The 19223-nt window shown below is 40.5% G+C and overlaps 1 long non-coding RNA gene across 1 annotated transcript in view; it reads left to right on the top strand.

Moving 5' to 3' along the window:
- Positions 1 to 2608: 2608 nt before the first annotated feature.
- LOC135328148 (uncharacterized) overlaps positions 2609 to 19223 on the top strand; it is a 32247-nt gene continuing 15632 nt past the window's right edge. Inside the window, exon 1 of the long non-coding RNA XR_010388894.1 lies at positions 2609 to 2933. This is a non-coding gene — a long non-coding RNA (uncharacterized LOC135328148). The remainder of the gene's footprint in view (positions 2934 to 19223) is intronic.

The raw sequence follows: 19223 nt of genomic DNA, 5'->3' as shown, positions 1-19223 counted from the left end.
GGTTGGGCTGTACAGTGCATAATGTGCCTCTATCTCATAAATTAAGCCTATATTAAATTGGAAAATTCTATTACCCTAAACATGAAAAGGCTGATGGTGGCAATCTGTTGGTTTCAAATATTTCCATTTAGATACTTAGACAAATGTGTGTGCTTTGGATTTTGAGCTGTGAATCTTAAACCTTCACACTAGATTCCCAATAGTTTCTGGTTTCAGCCAGATTGAAAACAGCATCTCAGAATTTAACTTACAGATGTTTTCACTAATCAGCTCAACCACCACTGTTTGAAGATCCATGAATGTTGGTGAAGTTTGGCATCCCTAAAGCCTTTCTCCCCTCTGCCCCCCGCAAAAGTATTATTTTTAAAAAAGCGGAAACCTATGGTTCAAGAACATGAGCATATAGGAAACACACAGCGCCTCTCCCCAGGTGGATATTTAGCACATCTAGCTGACTTGGATTTAGTGTAGGCACAGGCCACACAGACCTACTGCAGATTGCCAGCACTTCATAACAGGTTTGAACAATGATGCAGAAACCTGAGGAAACATCTGTGGTATTCAAGCAAGTACAGTGACAAAAATAGCTTAAGTTAGGACCACAGGAATCTCCACTCTGAGCTGAGGGCTCTGTCTGCTGGGCTTCCGAATCAGCAATGGGTGTTTGCAATGTAAACCAAAAACTAACCAGTAAGCAGGCTAAAATCTCTAGTCTTATTAAATGCTCGTTAAACAGATCCTGAAAAAATTATCTCCTGCCTGGCTTAAGATCTTCCTGACTTTCCAGAAAAAAAAGTTGTTCACTCATCTACAATGTATAATGCAGTGCTACTTTAAAAAAATAAAAAGAAAAGTTTTCCTTGGAAATTACCTTATCTCGGTTAATTTTGCTCAGAAAACAACCAAGTAACCGATCAATCCCTAAGGTGTTTTCAAGACATTTGCTTCTTTTATGTGACACCCACTCAACTTAAAGGTGCTTTAAACATTAATCTGTTGAAGGCCACATTTTCATGTATTTAACAAAGCTAGGATCTAATTCATCTAACAAAACCTTATTAGTCACCTCTACCAGGCTGGCTGAAATGAGAACTCAATATGTATATACCTCAGCTCTGAGTCCTTTCTAACAGTGCTTGACATGGTTACACACAGCAAGGAACGCTATGAAACTACTTCAACGAGATAGCTTTAATGACTCTGTTTTCAATTCATTAACTTCTGCTCTGCTGCTTGACTCTCTGACATTTTAATTCAAGCTGTCTGGAAGGGGCCATCCATACATATGCTTAAGTTCTCTAGATCATAACTGCCTTGGATTCTGTTCCTAGGCCTTTCTCTCACCTTGGATCAAACAGAATTACTTAGGCAAATGGACTATTCAAGTTAAGCATCAAACTATCAGTCAATTAATAGTGTATGTGCAATTTTCTAGCTCATCCAGTTAAAGTGAAGGCCCAAAAAAGTCAAGAGTTAATGATGGCTAAATTTTAAAAGAGCACAGAGACACAAATATATTGTGGCTGTCCTAAGGCTGAACAGAGACTTAAGTGCATTTTTTCCCTGCTTTTCTCCCCCGTAAAGGGCTCTCTAGCCCTAAATGGCATTTTCACTAATCCTGATTGTTTATATATATAGTTATTGAACACCTGGTGCCTGAATTTTCCACAAATGTTTGTCTTAAAATCTTGTCTCATGTGTTAACCATAATAGGCCAAATTCTCTTCCAAATTTCACTCTACAACTGAGGGGAGGAGGGTTCTGCAGAGAGGAATTTAGCCCATGATATTAATCAAATAATGCAAAAGTAACTACTTTGCTGGGGATTTTTTTCAGATTCTGAATTTGATTTTAGCTATCTAGCATATTCACATTGATACATGCATTAATTAAAAGAATAGGAAGAAAATGTTTTTTCATTATGTGATGGCCTTATCTGTAGTGATAGTTATATAGATATTAAAATGAATATACACAAAATAATATGTAAAATGTGCATGTGTTCACTGCCAGTAATCTCAGATCAAGACCAGACTGAAGATATGTAATGTTTCTGAGAAGGTAATGTAGTACTTAATTCTATCATTGTTTGGCTGTTTTGAATAATCAAAACTGCTTGCTAATGTAAGGAAAGCTATTTATCACATCAATGGCTTTCTCTCTAAAACCGTACCTATCTACAAAGGCTTTCTTTTAACCTGCAAAATTTTCTATCCTTCTTCATCATTTACATCTTCTAGTTTAAATAAGAGATAAATAATAAAATTTCAGTTTTAAATAAAAGAAGAAAAAAAATCATTTCTAGTGATACAAAAAGCTTTGGGGACTTCATATTTAATATACAACTGTGATCCCCTAAAGCATCAGTCCAACCCAACTCCCCAGGTGCCTTGGAACCCATTCTGAGAAAATCTGTCAAAAGTATGATTCTCACACCTAAAGTTAGATTTACACAGGTGTGTGGAAAGTCCCATTTTGGGAAGTACATAAATTTGAAACAGACTCTATCTTCACCTTATAAAAATAAACTTCACTTCCTTTCCCTACCCATGACAGTTATCCTGCCTTACACAGCTATGGATCTAAACAATTTTTATCTTTTTATGTGAGGAAACGTAGCATATTACAGCCAGATATGAAACTGGCACTAAATCTTCTGCCTGTCTGGTTACCTTCCCCAAGCCCTTTACTCCTGACTGTTCTCTTTCTTTTCCTAAATGTCTCAGTTAAAGAAACTTCACTTTTTTTTTCTTCTTCTGACCATTCCAGTGTTGAATTCTACCCAGATTCTGTCTGCACTGAGGTTTCCACATACACGTCACATGTAGCAGATAGGAGAAAGGAAAGAACATAATATATGGGAAGCCCAGAGACAGCTTTTTCTTCCTTGCAAAGGAGTCAGAGACAACAACATCCTGCATGTCTCAGATCTGGTAAGTAGGAGGTGGTTTCTATATTAACTATAGCCTGGTTCTTCCTCTTGCCCCTTCAGCTACTGTGGTTGCACAATCATCTTACTGCAGAACTTTTTCTGTTGACCATTCATCTTTTGTTTTATTTTGTTTTGTTTTGTTTTGTTTTGTTTTGCTGGGGGCAGTTTCCGACCCAGCCAGTATCTGCCTAGAACTGACTTGGCTGTGCAAACTCAAGTGCCGGCACTAGAGGAAGGTAACTTCCTTTTGGTTGGCTTTGATTAGCTTGAGCCAATTGTGATGTTGAAGCTCTACGAGTAACATCAGCATGATATTGCACCTATGGTGAATTCATCCTTGTGTGTTGACTAGTACAACGTGTCTGGTCTCCTAGATCTCCTGCCTGATACTGCCAACCCTGTCGACATGCAGCCAACTTCCCAAACAACAGTGGCAATGAAGGAGGCGATACAGGGGGTTTAGTCTAGCTTAACCCTGGCTGATGCCACTTTGTTAACCTACTTGGGCTTTAACTGTTCTAATATGAACATACACATTGTGCTCACAGAAAAAAATATATTTCTATATGTGGTCTGGTATGAATATTAAGGCCATGACAGTATTATTGATATGAGTATTTCTTCCTTTTCCTTCCTAACTATCAGTCAGTTCTGGATAATAAAATCTCTAATTCCATATTTATTTGAATTAAAAATATTGAAGGTTCAGACTCAAAGGTTACAGATACATATTACAGGAAATGAGGTGTTAAGGGAAGATGGAATAAGTCTTTAAGGCCCCTAGAAAATCCATTTGTCTGGGGGAAGTCTGGAGGCATGAGGGAGAAAGAAAACAATTCCATCTAAACTTATCACAATAAATATTTTAGAAAACAACTTTGATGTCATGCTACCATACAAGAAAATTTCTTCTAAACAGGTTTTTCATAACTTCGGTCTCAATCCAGAAGAAGACAATGATAGTTCAAAAAAGGTTATTTAAAATAAAGTTGACAGGAGCAGGACTTTTTTACCTTCCTGCATGAAGAAGAGTTTCAACTTACTGTATTAACTGATAGTTTAGAAATGGCTTATTAAAAAGATGTCAGAGAAAATAACGTATGGAGGAGGTAATGACTGAAATGAAATTTGAATGCACTTCTAAGACAATATATGAGCATTCCTTGATTGCTTGCCCAGTTTTCACCTGAAAACTCAACTTCATACATAGGTCTTACCATTTGTGCCTTAATTGTTTGATTTGAGATAAATAATCTGTAGCTTAGAGTCACATAATAAACAAATATATATACAAAATTTGATAACATTTAGCAGGAGCAGCAATCTGCCATAGAAGTAAGTCCCTGCTCATTCTGTAATTATAGAGTTTCTTTAAAAAATGAAGGGGTCAGCTTTCCCCTCTGAAAATACCACACCACTAGGCTTAGAGTAGCTCATCAAGAGCATTGCAAGTAGGGATACAAGAAAAATTGGCTCAAGGTCATTGGCCGGGACCAATCCTGCCCTTATGTGAAGCCCCAGGTAAGTAGCTGTGAGCTTCCATTTGCACCACAAAACATGGGTTTTTTGGTATTTGCGAAGCAGGGCCACAGAACCAAAACCCACAAACACAAAAACAAACAAACACAAAAACACTCTAAGTTCAATATAGTATCCTATTAAGCAAGTGAGGAAAGGAAGTACTATGCTGAGGACAAAGTTGAAGAGCCTCGTGGGAAAGCTGGAGGTCAGAGAGGTGTTGCTCATGCAGCAGCTGGTGGAGCTGAGCGCCGAGGACCAGACGCCCACTCCACGTTACTGGAGTGAACGGGGATTCCCTGAATGGCGAAAGGAAGACAGTGGTTAGGCCAGACACAAAGGAGCTTGTGTCCAGGGAACTGGTGAACCACCATGAGAGTGAAGGAAATTCTGGGAAATTGAGTTTTCTCTGAGCTCTTAATTCACTGCTGTCCTAGAAAACAGGTTTGCTGCTTAGTCTGACTCTTTAACTTTGAAATGCTTTTCCACCCTTTGTTTGCATCGTTTACCTCTGGGGTGGCCTTTACAAATGAATGTAGCTAATTACTTGACATGGATGAGAACAAACAGATGATTAAAACCCCAGTGCTTTGCAGTGATTGCATCATAGCCTGTGTTACTCACATCAGCCTTGAAGTTCCTAGGTAGTATGGGTCCAGTGATCGTGCAGCTGTGAGTTACAGCGAGCCTGATGTGGACTCTCAAAGAATAAATATTTTGATATTTAAACCCCAACCCTGTAACCCCCCCCAACATACGCAAACAGAATTACACTCTTAAGCACCATCTGAGATATGATCAAGTAGATCTGTAATTACGATGAAACTAGCAGTAGTTGCTAGGGAGACAATAATGTTCGTAAAGATTTTTTTAGTATTTTTTACTTTCACTTTGGCTAATTCTTTTTATTAAACTGAGCAAGAGAGAGAAGGAAGCTAAATGTCTCATATAATCTTATTCAGCAGTCCTTGGTGAGTGACAAGTTTCCCTCTAGACAACCTGTGTGCTCCTGATTATCCACACATTACTGGGCAGAACCACTTTTGGTATGGCTTTTACTTTTATACAAACTGTGAGGCATCTTTATTTCAAGTACCTCTGGACCTATGTCCAAATGTCACTAATGGATCCTCAGTAACTTCTGCTTCTTGCAGCTGTTTTTCTTCCCTTGAATGTGCTCTCTGTTATCGAGCTACTTAATGCTGCTGTTGATCACAAAGGATACTTTAAGTGGGCTTTAGTGTGCTGCAAGTTACTTATGTTCAGAAGCACATTTTATATATTCATCCATATTTCCTTCAGCAGCCTTCTTCAGGCTGGATGCGTTTTGCTACAGCAACCCCAACGCAACACTCCAGAGTGGGAAGTGTGGACTGCAGTTCAGCATCAGATTTAGCAGCCCGTGTTAGGAGAGTCCAACATTATTCTGCAAACACAAATAGATGCAAAGAGCAGCCGATGCTTTCCCAGCCTGGGTGGCCTTAACCTGTGAAACAGTTTTCATGGTTAGATGATTTGGCCTTAAATTCCTAATGATGTTAACAGCAGATGTGAATATTCAGCACTCAATACTAATTTGTACTCTGGTAGCAGTTAGTGTCCCCATAGAGGGGATTAACTGCTGTATGCACTTCTGAGAGGGAAGCTGTCTCTGCTTGAGATGTGGCAGAAAGGCCGGTGAATGCCTCTGAAGATGGGAAATGATATGAGGATACATGGATGACTTGCCCAAAGAATTCTGTAACAAAATTTTCCAGCACAGCACATTAATTGTGCCTTGTTGAGGAGCAAGACCTTATCCAAGGGCGTATCCATACTGCAGATTGTTTTTTAACTGACTGGCTTTGAGAGCAGTTTAATTTGTTTAGCTGTACTTTGTGCACCTCAACACTGCAGGAGCACAGTTCAGGTATGTCTGAAAAACCTGCTGGCTGCTGCTGTTAAACTGCCTCAGTTTGGACATGGTTATGTCGCTTATTCATCCACAAAAATTGGGGATGAGGTTTTTCTCTCGTCAAATAGCAAACACTCAGGCGTTTTTGGCACTCCTTCAGCAACAACTGCTCTCTCGCTCACCCCAGCCCTCCCACACGCCTCGCAGACCGCCGCATGCTCGCCGCAGCCGGGCTTGCCAGCCTGCTTTGAAGCCACACAAAGGAGCAGGGGAAGTGCTGCCCTTGAGTCATTCATCCAGAAAGCACTTCAAACCTTTCAACCCTAATATAAACAGAATTCCTATAAGGACTGAGGCGTCTTAAAAATACATATATTATATTGCTGAAAGCACAGGATTCAAAAAGAGAAATATTTTGCTTTTTTGTAAAGCTATATGCAGGCTGCCATTCCCAATCAGTGCAGCAATACAGAAACTAAGCACAATTCAATCATTATGACAATCTGAATTTCATTTCCATGCTGGGGAATTATAAATAATCTTTCATAGTTTCAATTGCTTTTCGTGCTCTCAATACTCCCTCTTTGTTTCTCCTGGAATTATAGTAGGAGCTGAGCACTGGCAGTTCTGATAGACCTTATGGTAGAAGAGTCTTTTAGCTTTTCAGACTTGCAAGTGAGATTGAGCAAGATGCTTGGCAATGTTTTAATAACTAACACCGCACTGGGCTGGTTTTTGCACAATGCACAATTCTTGATCTAGCACAATACTTAGAATTTTTCTTCTGCACTGTGCCTGAACATACAGAGGAGCATTAATGTTAAGCGTCTGAACTGAATCCACAAAACCAAAGTAGATGATTACTCCTCTCTCATGCCTATGCTGCTACATGCGGTGTATGGAAATCACTCCTTGCTCTGTAGTGTGCTCTTTGAGAGCTAATGTTTGTCCATTGCCAGATTCTCTTTTCACAGTGGAAACAACAGCTTGTAATTACAGCAAGGCTTACATAGTATGGCATGCAAACTAACTTGTATAGCATTGCAAAATCTAGGAAAATCGGGCAATGACCTGGCAAGTTCGAAACAACTTGCTTAATTTCTGGAACTGAGTTGGTCTTTAGCATGAATAATGCCAGAAGAATATCACTATGAAGGTGCAACAGATCCTATGTGGACTTCTGAAGCAAAAGGTGGCCCAGGTTTTGTTCTTACTGTACAGAATTTAGTTCTTATCCTAATATTTTCCTTAGCTTCTTAGCACTCTCTTTTTCTTTGGGGAACCCATTTATTACAAGGCTGGGTTTGGCAGGTTTTTTGCTTCATTTCTTCTATAATTGCCTATCTATGTAATTGCTTTTGCTGTCCTCACACTGCCTTCAATCGGTCAGGCCAGCTTTGCCTCACTACCAGGTGAGGTGCATTATTTGTGATATGGTGAGTTTTGGAACTTGTATAAAAGTGTGACAAATAACACTGTAAGTCTGGGCCTAAATTTTGTGAGGTACACACATCTTTTAGCATCTCCTAATCCTTGGCCTGATAAGAAGCAAATTTATGTCAGAGTTGGTAGGTATTTTACAGTGTGGACAAGCATCTATCAGCACATCCAAAAGTAGTTCACTTCTAGCTTAAGGTATCCGTAAATCAGTTCCTATTCCAGAGATGGCAGCCTTGGTTATAGATTACCACCTGGTTCCTCCTTCACCTCCTTCATCAGAGCACAGCCAACAGAGAGAGCAGTTTGTGCAGCACTTTTTGAGTCCTGCTTTGAGATCTTCTAGATCTCCTGGGAACAACTTCTGGGATTATCAGAGGACTCTGGGAACTCCTTAAAGAACTTCAGGGCACCTGCTGCTGCTAGGAAAGGATAATGGCCTTCCAGGAGACCATGACTTACAATAATCTCCAGCAGCTTCTAATAAGCTATGTCAGTTGTTCTGCATCAAAGGATGCTTTGAGCTTTTGTTCCGGCTCATTCCTGATAATGGAGGGCCAGGCACCCTTGCAGCTAGGGAGAGGCCTATAGAGGTCTGCTGTCCTAGAGTACAGTTCCTGGAAACAGCTGGCGGAAGCATTAATTTATACAGGAGGGCCAAGAACAGTATAAATGTGCTTAGCCATGGTGTGGAAATGCAGCACAAGGCAAGGTTCCCAGCACCTGTTGGAGCAACTATCCCTGCAATGTCAGAAGCCTTGATCTCGACCAGGCTCCCAAGGGAAGATGCAGTGCTCCAGGCCTGGGGCTGTAGGGATGCCTCTTGCTGGGATTGGGGGAGAGGAACTCCTTGCCTGCAGGAGGTGTGCATTGGTGGAGGATCTGTGTTGCCAAGTAAGAACCTGCAGGGGAAGGTCAGCAGACTTCACAGCATCAGAGATGATGAGAAAGAGAATGACTGGAACTTCTCCAAGGTCTTCAAGAGATTAGCCCTGGAGAGAAGAGAGATCCAGAGCAGCTGGTTGATTTTCAAGGATCATCTGCTCCAAGGTCAAGAATGGTCCGTTCTGACAAGCAGGAAGTCAAGCAAGAGTGACAGGAGGTCTGCATGGATGAACAAGGAACTCCTGAGAAACTCAAACACAAAAAGGAAGTATACAGGAGGTGGAAGCAAGCACAAGTGACTTGGGTGCAATATAGGGGCAATGTCTGAATATGTAGGGATGGGGTAAGGAAAGTCAGAGCCCATCTGGAGTTGAATCTGTTGAGGGACATGAAGGACAAGAAGAAAGGCTTCTACAGGTATATCAGCAGCTAAAGAAAGGCTAGGAAAAATGTGGGCCCTCTCCTAAATGGGGCAGGATGCCGGGTGACAAATGGACATGGAAAAGGCCAAGATACTCGGTGCTTTCTTCACCTCAGTCTTACTGGTATGACTGGTCTTCAGCAATTCAGACCCCTGAAACCAGTGTGAAAGGAAGACTTACCCTCAGTGGAGGAGGATCAAGCTAGGGAACATTTAAACAATCTGGACATACAAAAGGTCCATGGGACCTGATGGAATACATTCATGTGTGCTGAGGGAGCTGGCCGAGGTCACTGCAAGGCCACTCACAATTATCTTTGAAAGGTCATGGTGACTGGGAGAGGTTCCTGAGGACTGGAAGAAAGCAAATGCCACTCAGCTTCAAAAAAGGCAAGAGAGAGGATCTGGGGAACTATAGACAAGTGAGCCTCATCCTGGTCCCTGGGAAGGTGAAGGAGCAAATCTCCCCAGAAACTATTCCCAAACATACTAAGGACAAAAAGGTGATTGGGTCAACATGGATTTATGAAGGGGAAATTATGCCTGGCAGGCCTCATAGCCTTCTACAATGAGATGACTAGCTTGGTCTTGACTTTAACAAGGCTGTAGACACTGTCTCCCACAACATCCTTATAAACAAACTGATGAAGTATGGGCTAGATAATTGGACAGCGAGGTGATGTGAAAACTGGCTAAATTGCTGGGCTCAGAGGGTTGTCATCAGTGACATGAAGGCCAGCTAGAAGACTGTTGCTAGTGGTATACTCCAAGGGATGATACTGGGGCCAGTACTGTTTAACATCTTCATTAATGACCTGGATGATGAGACAGAGTGCATCTTCGGCAAGTCTACAGATGACACAAAACTGAGAGGTGTGTTTGATACACCAGATAGTTGGTGCTGTCATTCAGAGAGACCTTGACAAACTGGAGAAATGGACCAACAGGATACTTATGAAGCTGAACAAAGGGAATTGCCAAGTCCTGCACTTGGGTAGGACTAGCCCTGTGCACCTGGTCAGGGGCCAAGCAGCTTTGCCAAGAAGGACTTGGGAGTCCTGGTGGACAAGCTGCACATGAGCCAGCAATGTGCCTCGTGGCAAAGAAAGCCAACAGCCTCCTGGGCTGCATTAAGTGGAATGTTGCCAGTAGGTCAAGGGAAGAGATCCTTCCTCTCTACTCAGCACTGGTGAGGTCACATCTGGAGTAGCGTGCCCAGTTCTGGGTTCCCAGTACAAGAGACATGGAGCTACTGGAGCAAGTCCAGCAAAGGGCTGCAAATATGACTGAAAAGGAACTGGAGCATCTCCCAAATAAGGAGCTGGGACTGTTAAGCCTGGAGAAGAGAAGATTCAGGGAGGATCTTATCAATGTGTATAAATAGCTGAACAGGGGAGTAAAGGTAACAGAGCCAAACCCTTCTCAGTGGTGGCGAGTAACCAGTCAAGAGGCAATGATCTCAAATTGAAATACAGGAAATCCCATTTAAAAAATATATATATATATTTAATGTGAGGGTGGTTGAACACTGGAACAGGCCACCTAGAGAGGTTGTGGAGTCTCCATCCTTGGAGATATTCAAAACCTGGCTGAACACGGCCCTGAGCAACCTGCTCTAGATGATCCCTCTTTGAGCAGGGGTGTTCAACAAGCCAATGTCCAGAGGTCCCCTCCAACATCAAATATTCTGTGATTTTGTCATTTAATGTCCTGTAGATATCAAATCACATAGATTCCTATTGCTTTGGAAAAGTGTGGTGTTACAAAAGTTGAGAGAACTTCTTTAAAACCTGAAATGCATTATTTCTTGTGGAAAGTATCTCATGTCCTCTTGCAAATCATTGTGTGACTATAATTTAGTGAATGTGGTATGGTTTTAGATCACTTCCCCTGTTGAAAAAGGTGCTGATGGAGATCATGATGCAGAGAGGCTCTACCAGCTGAATTTACAGAATGTATAGATGGTAGTAATGTGTAAAGAAACTTTTAATGTGCTAACTTCCAAAGGAGCCTATAGGAAGCACAGTTCGGGTATAGAGCTGGGAAAATTCTTTGGATAGTTTGAATATTTTTTACCATCTTTCTCACGGGGAGGAAAAAATCTAACAACAATTGTCTTTCTTTTCTTAAACATTTGGCATTCATGTTCAACTACGTTTGATTTTTTTTTTTTTTCTTGACTGAGGACAAAGGGAAGTTTGTAAGACAGGTTTATTGGCTGTCTAGTATATTTTATACTCCAGTTTCTCTTGTTACCTACACAAGTAATCACATGTGTTTTCAGCTTAGTTCCAATGCTTGCAGCCAGACCTATGTCTCGGTTTTTATTTCAGAGAGCGTCTGGGCCCTGGCTAGGAGGATTCAGAGGTCCATTGTGCATTCTCTGGTTCCACGTAGAGCACACAGTATTTCACACATCTGCCAAGAACCAGAACTGTTCTCTCCTCTGTCACACTGCACTTTTCCAGCACTTCTAAAGCATAAATAGATGTGTTACTAGCCTTACCTCACTTGGCCATCATGCTAGCTTTCTTGATATCACACCCTTGACCTGTGGCTTTGAGGACTTGCTCTGTCAACTACTTGGACAGCATCGTCATACAAATGAATTTGGGTTCTGTTACCATGTCTCCTATTTCCATTGCCATTCTCTACAGATAACAGTGCTTCTTCCATTTTAGGCCAGTTACACATTCAGAGATGTGGTTCACCTCACTTCATTCCCAGGAACTAGTCACTGTGCAGCTTCCTTATTTTGTTGTTATTTTTTAAGTTGTTTTAAGTGCTTTTCCTCTGTTTTTTCTTTTATCCTTTTTTTTTTTTTAACATTACTTTAAGTGTTTCTCACCAGCTTGTTTAAAACATAGTGGTAGTTCATCCATATTTTCTTAGCTGTGTAGGGAGATGTAGGCAGCTACATAATAAAAAGTGAGGAAGTGACCTTCCTGGACTGCACTCTGCAAGCCCTGTGTGAATAGAAACCAGAGGTGGAGCTGTTTTGGAAGCAACGCCCGTATAAGCTCTAGACACACATCCCTCAGAGTCTGTCATACACTTGGAATAGTTCTGTTTAGCTCTTTCTTTGGCTTTTCTGGTGTTCATATCAACTGCTTAGAGATGTAGATGTCTTCATCATTATAGGTTACAAGAGTTCCTCAATTATTTTAACTGTTTTAGAATTCTGCATGACATAGAAATATATCTGGGAGTACACAGGTATGAATAGGAAGAAACTTCATTATATGAAGCAGGACTCTCACTCTTTCAGGTTGTGCATCATTTCAAAGAGTTTAGACATTTTAATCTTTAACATATCATGCCCCTTTATGAAGGATGGAGAGTGTAGGAGAGGAAATCGTTAAAACAAATGCTGAGCTGTTTATTTAATCTTGGTATCAGAAGAACTAGAATAAATTTGTGAAGGAAAGAATAATCAGGGACAAGACAGAAAGAGGAAGTTGGATGAAAAGCATCATGTTTTGACATAATTTCATGTCTTTTATAGACAGCAAACTGAGAAATGGATAATGCTGTAATTTAGTCAATTTAGAATTAAGCAAGACATTTTAAGTATAGTAATTATGATGATTGTTTATTAAAGAGTTGTAAAATAGATAACTTGTCTGAAAAGGAAACTATAACGCATTAAGGTAAATTGAAATATCAGGTTGAAATAGTGTACCTGTTGTGCTCCTTAGGAAACAGTCTAGAATCACTCTTCCTTAATAAATTAACTTCTAGCTGATGAGTAAGGAACAATACATGCAGACTGGAAGTTGGTACAAAAACTAGAACTGTTGCCAGTATTGAAGGGGTGCCTGTCACTGTAGAAAAAGAATTAGATGTCTTTCCTGGAATGATTCAAATAGGATGAAATTTAATAACATGAAGTGCAGTACCATGAATATGGACAGCAAAAATAATAACGTTGCAACTTGAGGGTAATGGAAGAAGCAAGGATAGATTGACTTCAGTAAGGCTTTTGATAGGGTCTCCCATAATTGCCTTGTAGTCATATTGTAACTAAAGAAAATATGAACTCCATGGGTGGACGACAAGGTGGATGAAAAACCGGCTGGCCTGCCAGATTCAGAGTACAGTGTTCAATTCTTTGAAATCTAAATTGTGTCAGCTACTTTGATATTCCTAAGGGGTTGGTGTATTGGGTCTATACTGTTTAACATATTCAGGGCTGCCCTTCAGAGGACACCATGGGATCCAGCAAAGGCAAATGCAAAGTCCTGCATCTGGGACTGATTGACCCTGTACATTAACAGGGGAGGGGAATGACTAAGTAGGCAGAAGCTCAGATGAAGGTGACTTGAGGGTCCTGATGATTAACAAGCCAAAATAGCAGTGTGTGCTTGCTGTGTGTAGGCTAACTGCATACTGGGCTACATTATAAAGAGCATAGCCAGTAGACTGAGGGAAGTGATTTTCCTTCTACTCAGCACCTGTGAGTTTTAATCTGGAATACTGTGTCCAGTATTGTCACCCCTTACCCACTCCCCAGTACGAGTGGGATATTGATAAACTGGGGAGAATCTTGTGGAGGGCCACCGAGATGTTAAATGGCTGGAGCATAAGACACATGAGAAGAGGCTGAGGAAACGAAATTTGTTTAATCTGGGGAAAAGAAGGCTAATGGTAGGGGTGATTTGTTTCTCTCTTCAGCTGTGTAAACTAGAGGTGCAGCAAAGATGGAGCAAAACTCTTCTCAGAAGTGTACAGCAAGAAAACCAGAAGCGGCAGTCACAATTTGCAACATGAAAAACTCTGATTGTAATAACTTTTTTCCTTGTATTCATCAAGAAAGGTTAACCAGTGAATCAGGTTGACCAGAGAGGGTGTGAAATCTCTGTCCTCAGAAATTTTCAAGACTTGCTTAGGTAAGGGCCTGACCAGTTAGATCTAAACTTGAAGCTGGCCCTCCTTTGAAGCAGGAGCCTGGATCAGAGATCTCCAGGGTCCCTTCCAACCTAAATTTTTCCATGCTTCTATGATTCTAATACTTATATTATGGAAAAGGATTAAGAGCTTGGGAGGGAATATGGTGAATATTAATCAGTCACAGATAAAAGATGTGATTAGGGTACTCTTGTCCTTCTGGTAAATCAAACTATAATAGAAACGTGTTTAATATGTCCTGAGGCATACTCTAGATTAAATAACTGTCAGATTTGGGTTCCAGAGGGTTTTTTTTCCCTATGATTATACAAACAGGGACTATTGGGTCATCCCAGGGTTGTATTTAAAAAATTCCATCCTGTTAAAGGAAGAGACCTTCAATATCTTCTGATCTTTTCCTGTGACACACAGTTGTAGGTTTTAGTCTTTTATTGTTGGTCTAGAGTTTGATTGCTTAGGTGAGGTTTGTAGAAGTGGAGGACAGCATGGTGTTATGACTGCTGTAATGTCACTTATCCTCCATAAAGATCTGTTCTTTGTGTCAGAGCATTGCTTTCTGACTAAGTGATCCTATGGTGCCTAACTACTAAGGACAGACCCATGGTCCCTCTTGTGGTTTCCTGCATCCTATATTTCTATAAATTCTAATGTTTTTTACTTTGAGAGACAATAGAAAATTCTTCACAGGTCTGTGTGGGATCAAATTTGGGGTCAGATTGGAGTACATGTTACTAATTCTAAAGCTTTTTTTTGGTCTGAAGTGTTTGTTCTTTCTTTGACATATGGGGAAGAAGAATTCCCTTTCAGAATGCCAGTGCGTTGGCAGATACTGGACTAATGAGGTGAAGTGCTTTTAAACAGTGTTGGGATGAAGAAGGCCAGTCTAAGCTTTCAGCTCTTTTTGCCTAACTCCTAAACAGAAAGACAGCAGAGCTTTGGAAAGGCCTGAAAGCTGCTTCTTGGTGATGGAAAGCTAGCTGAAATAGCTAGATGACAACACTCCTAGCAGCACACAGCCAGCACAACTGGCTTGGTACAGTATTTGCAGAGAGAGTCAAGGAGGCCTGGCCATAGTCTCCTAGTCCAGCAATCCACGGCTGCTGCAGCAGTTATGTGTTTCTTTCAGGTCATTGGTTAAAAGACTCTTAGAGCCATCCTAGCCTGCACTAAGGGAGATAAATGGGTCATGTATGTCGTGCAAGTGCAAAGAGCAATGCCGAGCCATCCTTCCCTGTATTTCAGTGGTCTTGCAGAAGTACAGATCGACTGGAGGTGAGCATCAGCATCTGAAACCTCCAACCCTTCCTTTTACAAACTGAGTAAGTTTGGGCCCTTATGGTGGGGTTAATGATAAATACACACCCAAAAGAAAGTGTGGATGATATTGCTTTTTTTTATAACTGACATAATTCATGTTTATTTGATATCATCTCCAGCCGAGGTCTCTTGCATGAGATTACCCTTTTTTCTATAGGCTCTGGGATGATTGACTAATTAGTTATAGAGGTGAATACATTTAAGAAATCTGTCCCAAATGTGTATGCATGAAAAAAGGCAAACAGATGTTAGAGGGGATATGATGGAGGTAGTTTTCTGTTCTGCTGTCATTACAGGAATAGTGAAGGAGCCTGCATTATAATATTAATAGCTTTCACATTCTTTTTTACATATGAAAATACACAGAATTAAAACTATGACTCTCTTACTAGTACAAAGAAATATATAAGTAAAAATTAAATAGCATACTGTCCTTTGCTGTAAGGTTTCTGTGTACTGCAATCTGGCTGGGTGACAAACATATACCTAATTCCCTGTGAGTTTACACAGAAAGTGATACATCAGCATGATCAAATGTAAAAGAAACCATTAGTGCTAACATGGGTATCTTGGCTTAACCCAGAATAACTATAAATGCCTTTAGGACTGCAGAATTTTACCAGTAACAGGATACAATATAATTCATGCTCCTGGTGGATTTTTATGTGATTTCAGCCTACACGACTTGTTCAGACATTTCAGAACAATTCTAAAATGATTTTTGAGTATTCCTGACTAAAGACAGGGTCATTATTTTGATGATGTTTAAAAATAAAAAAAAGAAAAAAGCTTAAGCCAAAGGTGGAATTCAGCTGACCAAAAGCAGGTCACATATTTATATCATAAACACTGAGGTTTGAAATGGTTACCGAAGGTCACCTTTACAGTCACTGAGCTAATAGACTAATTCATCTCATCCAAATGTGGGAGTAAAAACAAATCAGCCTAAATTGTTCCTTAGAGGTACACATTTCTCTTCACTGGCTGTGAAGGGAGCCGAGGGTGACCAGCTCAAATGTGGGCATCTACCCTGCTGATGGTGGATGTCTGATGATAAGAATTCCACCCTGAATACAAATAGCTTCCTTTAACTTGAGTTAGACTTGTGAGTACTTAACTCAATATTTGGACAAGTGTAGGGCATCCAAAATAAACTGCCAATTTTAGTTTTAGGTGGTATGTCTACTCCAGCTTCCAATTCCTGTCATTGACTGTCTCCCACAGGGGCTAGAAAGGATGTAACAAGACTTCCACACAGGCACACACCTAGCTCTCTTCATCTTCTTCTGCCCTAGTATACCTGTGGATATTTCTCATCCATTATACCTCTCTAGCCCACCTGGTTATGCCAGAGACCTTATCATTCCAGTCTTCCACAATGACCACTCCTTCCCTGCTTTTCCTCTTTCTTCTTGCTAACCTTTGACTGACTGTTTAAATGTGTTTTCTAATCTATTTTTATCTAAAAAGAAAACTCCATGTTAGCCATGTCATTATGGAGTCACATCCCCTAAATCTGACCTAGATCTTTCTCATGCAATATGTAATGTCTTCCACTCCCCAGAGACCACTTTCAAAATTTTTCTCATCTATTCTTAAGTAAACTTTCAACTAATATTATCTCCTCCTCCTTGGTGTTCCCCCAATGTCTTCAGTACTGTTATATCTGTTTATCTTCTTGACAACTTGTCCTCTGGTCTGTGGTAGTCTAATCTTTGCTGTCTCTTTTTCCGCTTGACTTTTCCTGTATACCTCAGATGAACTTTCTCCTTTTCCCTTTCCATTTTCTGCAAACAGTCTACTGGCTTCTTTTCTTCCCTCTTCCCTCTGTGTGCCCTCTGTTCTGGAGTAATCCCTTCCACGAATACAAATTCAGCTGCATGCTCTGAATGGACAGGTAGTAGTTCTGTTTTCCTCCTTTTGCTTGATCCTACCTCCTCCAACCTCCTACAGTCTATCAAAACTGAAATCATGATATTGTCACTTTCTTTTTCTCAATATCAAGCACAGGAGTGCTAAAATGGAGTTCTGGATAACTGCTACCTGTTTCTAGGTTGTGTTGACTGTCAGAAAGGTCATCTTGCCTGGTTAGGTCACTTATACACTAGATCCAAACAAAGTCAAAGTTTTGATCTTCCTTCTGCACAACAGTTCTGGGATATGGCCTTTCCTGCCCACTTCCAGCTAAAACCCTTGTACAGACTTTCATCACCTTGCACTTCTATTTTAAAACACCCTTTCTGTGGCTTTGACAAATGCAGTCTTATCCTATATCAAATGCTGCTGTGAAAGCTATTGCAACGTCCCAGCTAGTTTGCCTTACTTTTGACATCCCTTGCTGTTTGCTCTACCACACCAGCCTCCTTTCATTTGAAAGTGCCCTCCTTTCATCTGAGTCACTGTAGAAGCAGCAACTTCATCTTCACCCTTGTTACCACCTTTCAACACCCGTTTTCAAACTGTCTGAATTTCAAAGCAAGTGCCTTTGTGTTTTTCCCGTCTTGCCCCTCATGCTTAGCAGAACTTCATTTAGCAGTTATGTAGCTGTTGTGTTATGCTCTTTGAAATTCCTCCTTAAATTTTCCCTCCATGATAGAAAAGGAAACTAGCATTTGCTAAGTCTGTCATATGCTGTGGGTGATTTTGTCTCATTATTTTCTCAGAGCCCCTTGTTTGTCTGTCTGTCTGACTGCATCATTGTTTCCTGTATTCTATTAAATTGGAAATTCTCCAGGCTAAGAGCAATAATTTTGTTGCTGTTTCTTAATGTCATGTCACAGAATTCAGGATTCAGTAGTCTATTTATAAAAACAATTTGATTTTTAAAATGCATTTGCAACATAATTGTGCGGTTCACATTCTCATGCATTTATTAGGATAATACTTGTGCCCATGGTCTGCCAGTGAAGACTTAAACCCTTTCCATGCAAGAGAGGAATGTAATCAGACTGTGTGCCTCGAGATCCATGTTGTAGTGAGTGAATTTGTTATTAACTTCAATGGCTTATTAGTACAGAAGATGATGGTAAGATGACACTGGTAGAACTGATTGCTAAAATGTGTTATTAAATGTACCAACTGAATTCTTCCTGATTTATTTCTGTAAACGAGTGCAGTAGAAGAAACAGTCAGTTGTCACTGACATCAAATATCTTTATAGCATGTCTATAAAGACTGCAGTACTTAAATGCTACTGCAATTTAGGCACCTAATAAGTCAATAGCAGTTGAAATATGCACTGAGGGAATTTGCAGAGGCAGATTGTCCGTGGCTGCACTTTGCTGGAACTGTGCTGAAGTCTGCGAAATGTTGTTAGTTTGCACTCACCAAGGATCCAGCAGACGGTCTGCAAGAGACGAGTGCTTCGTGCTGGCTGGTTTACAAGTGTAGCAGTTCAAACGCAGTCTGGCAGTGGATTAATAACGTGACTCATGGATGTGACAGTCACTGGGACCTTGTTACAGTCGGAACCAGACTGGAATGTGAGAACTGTAAATCACAAAATTGTCTGCAAATAGATGAAATCTCGTTGACCTCATGACAGAAAAACAGTTTAAACTTGTGACATCTCCTGAGCTCCTTTTATCAGGTTTATAAGATTTAAAGGGGTTCAGGGTGAGAAGGAACTGGTGAGGAGATGGCATTTTTTTTGGTATGTGTAGATGATAACTTAAAATTTACATTGTTCATAAATTTTGGTCAAATCTGTACAGTTTCATACACTCATTAAAATTCACAAGGCTGAAGAACCATGCTGCCCAGAGGGATCATAAAGAATGTTCACTTTTTTCACATAAAAGAGGGAATAAATCTCCAAGCTGGATTTTATCCAAGGTTTTTTTCATTCTAATTTTTTTAAGAGCTCTGCATGCTTTATTTTTTGAGTTCCTATAGTCCATTGACACAAAAAG

Source organism: Dromaius novaehollandiae, chromosome 1 (assembly GCF_036370855.1).
Source record: "Dromaius novaehollandiae isolate bDroNov1 chromosome 1, bDroNov1.hap1, whole genome shotgun sequence".
NCBI lineage: Eukaryota > Metazoa > Chordata > Aves > Casuariiformes > Dromaiidae > Dromaius > Dromaius novaehollandiae.
Note: the sequence above shows the minus strand (reverse complement) of the source record. Positions and strands in the feature narration are given on the sequence as shown.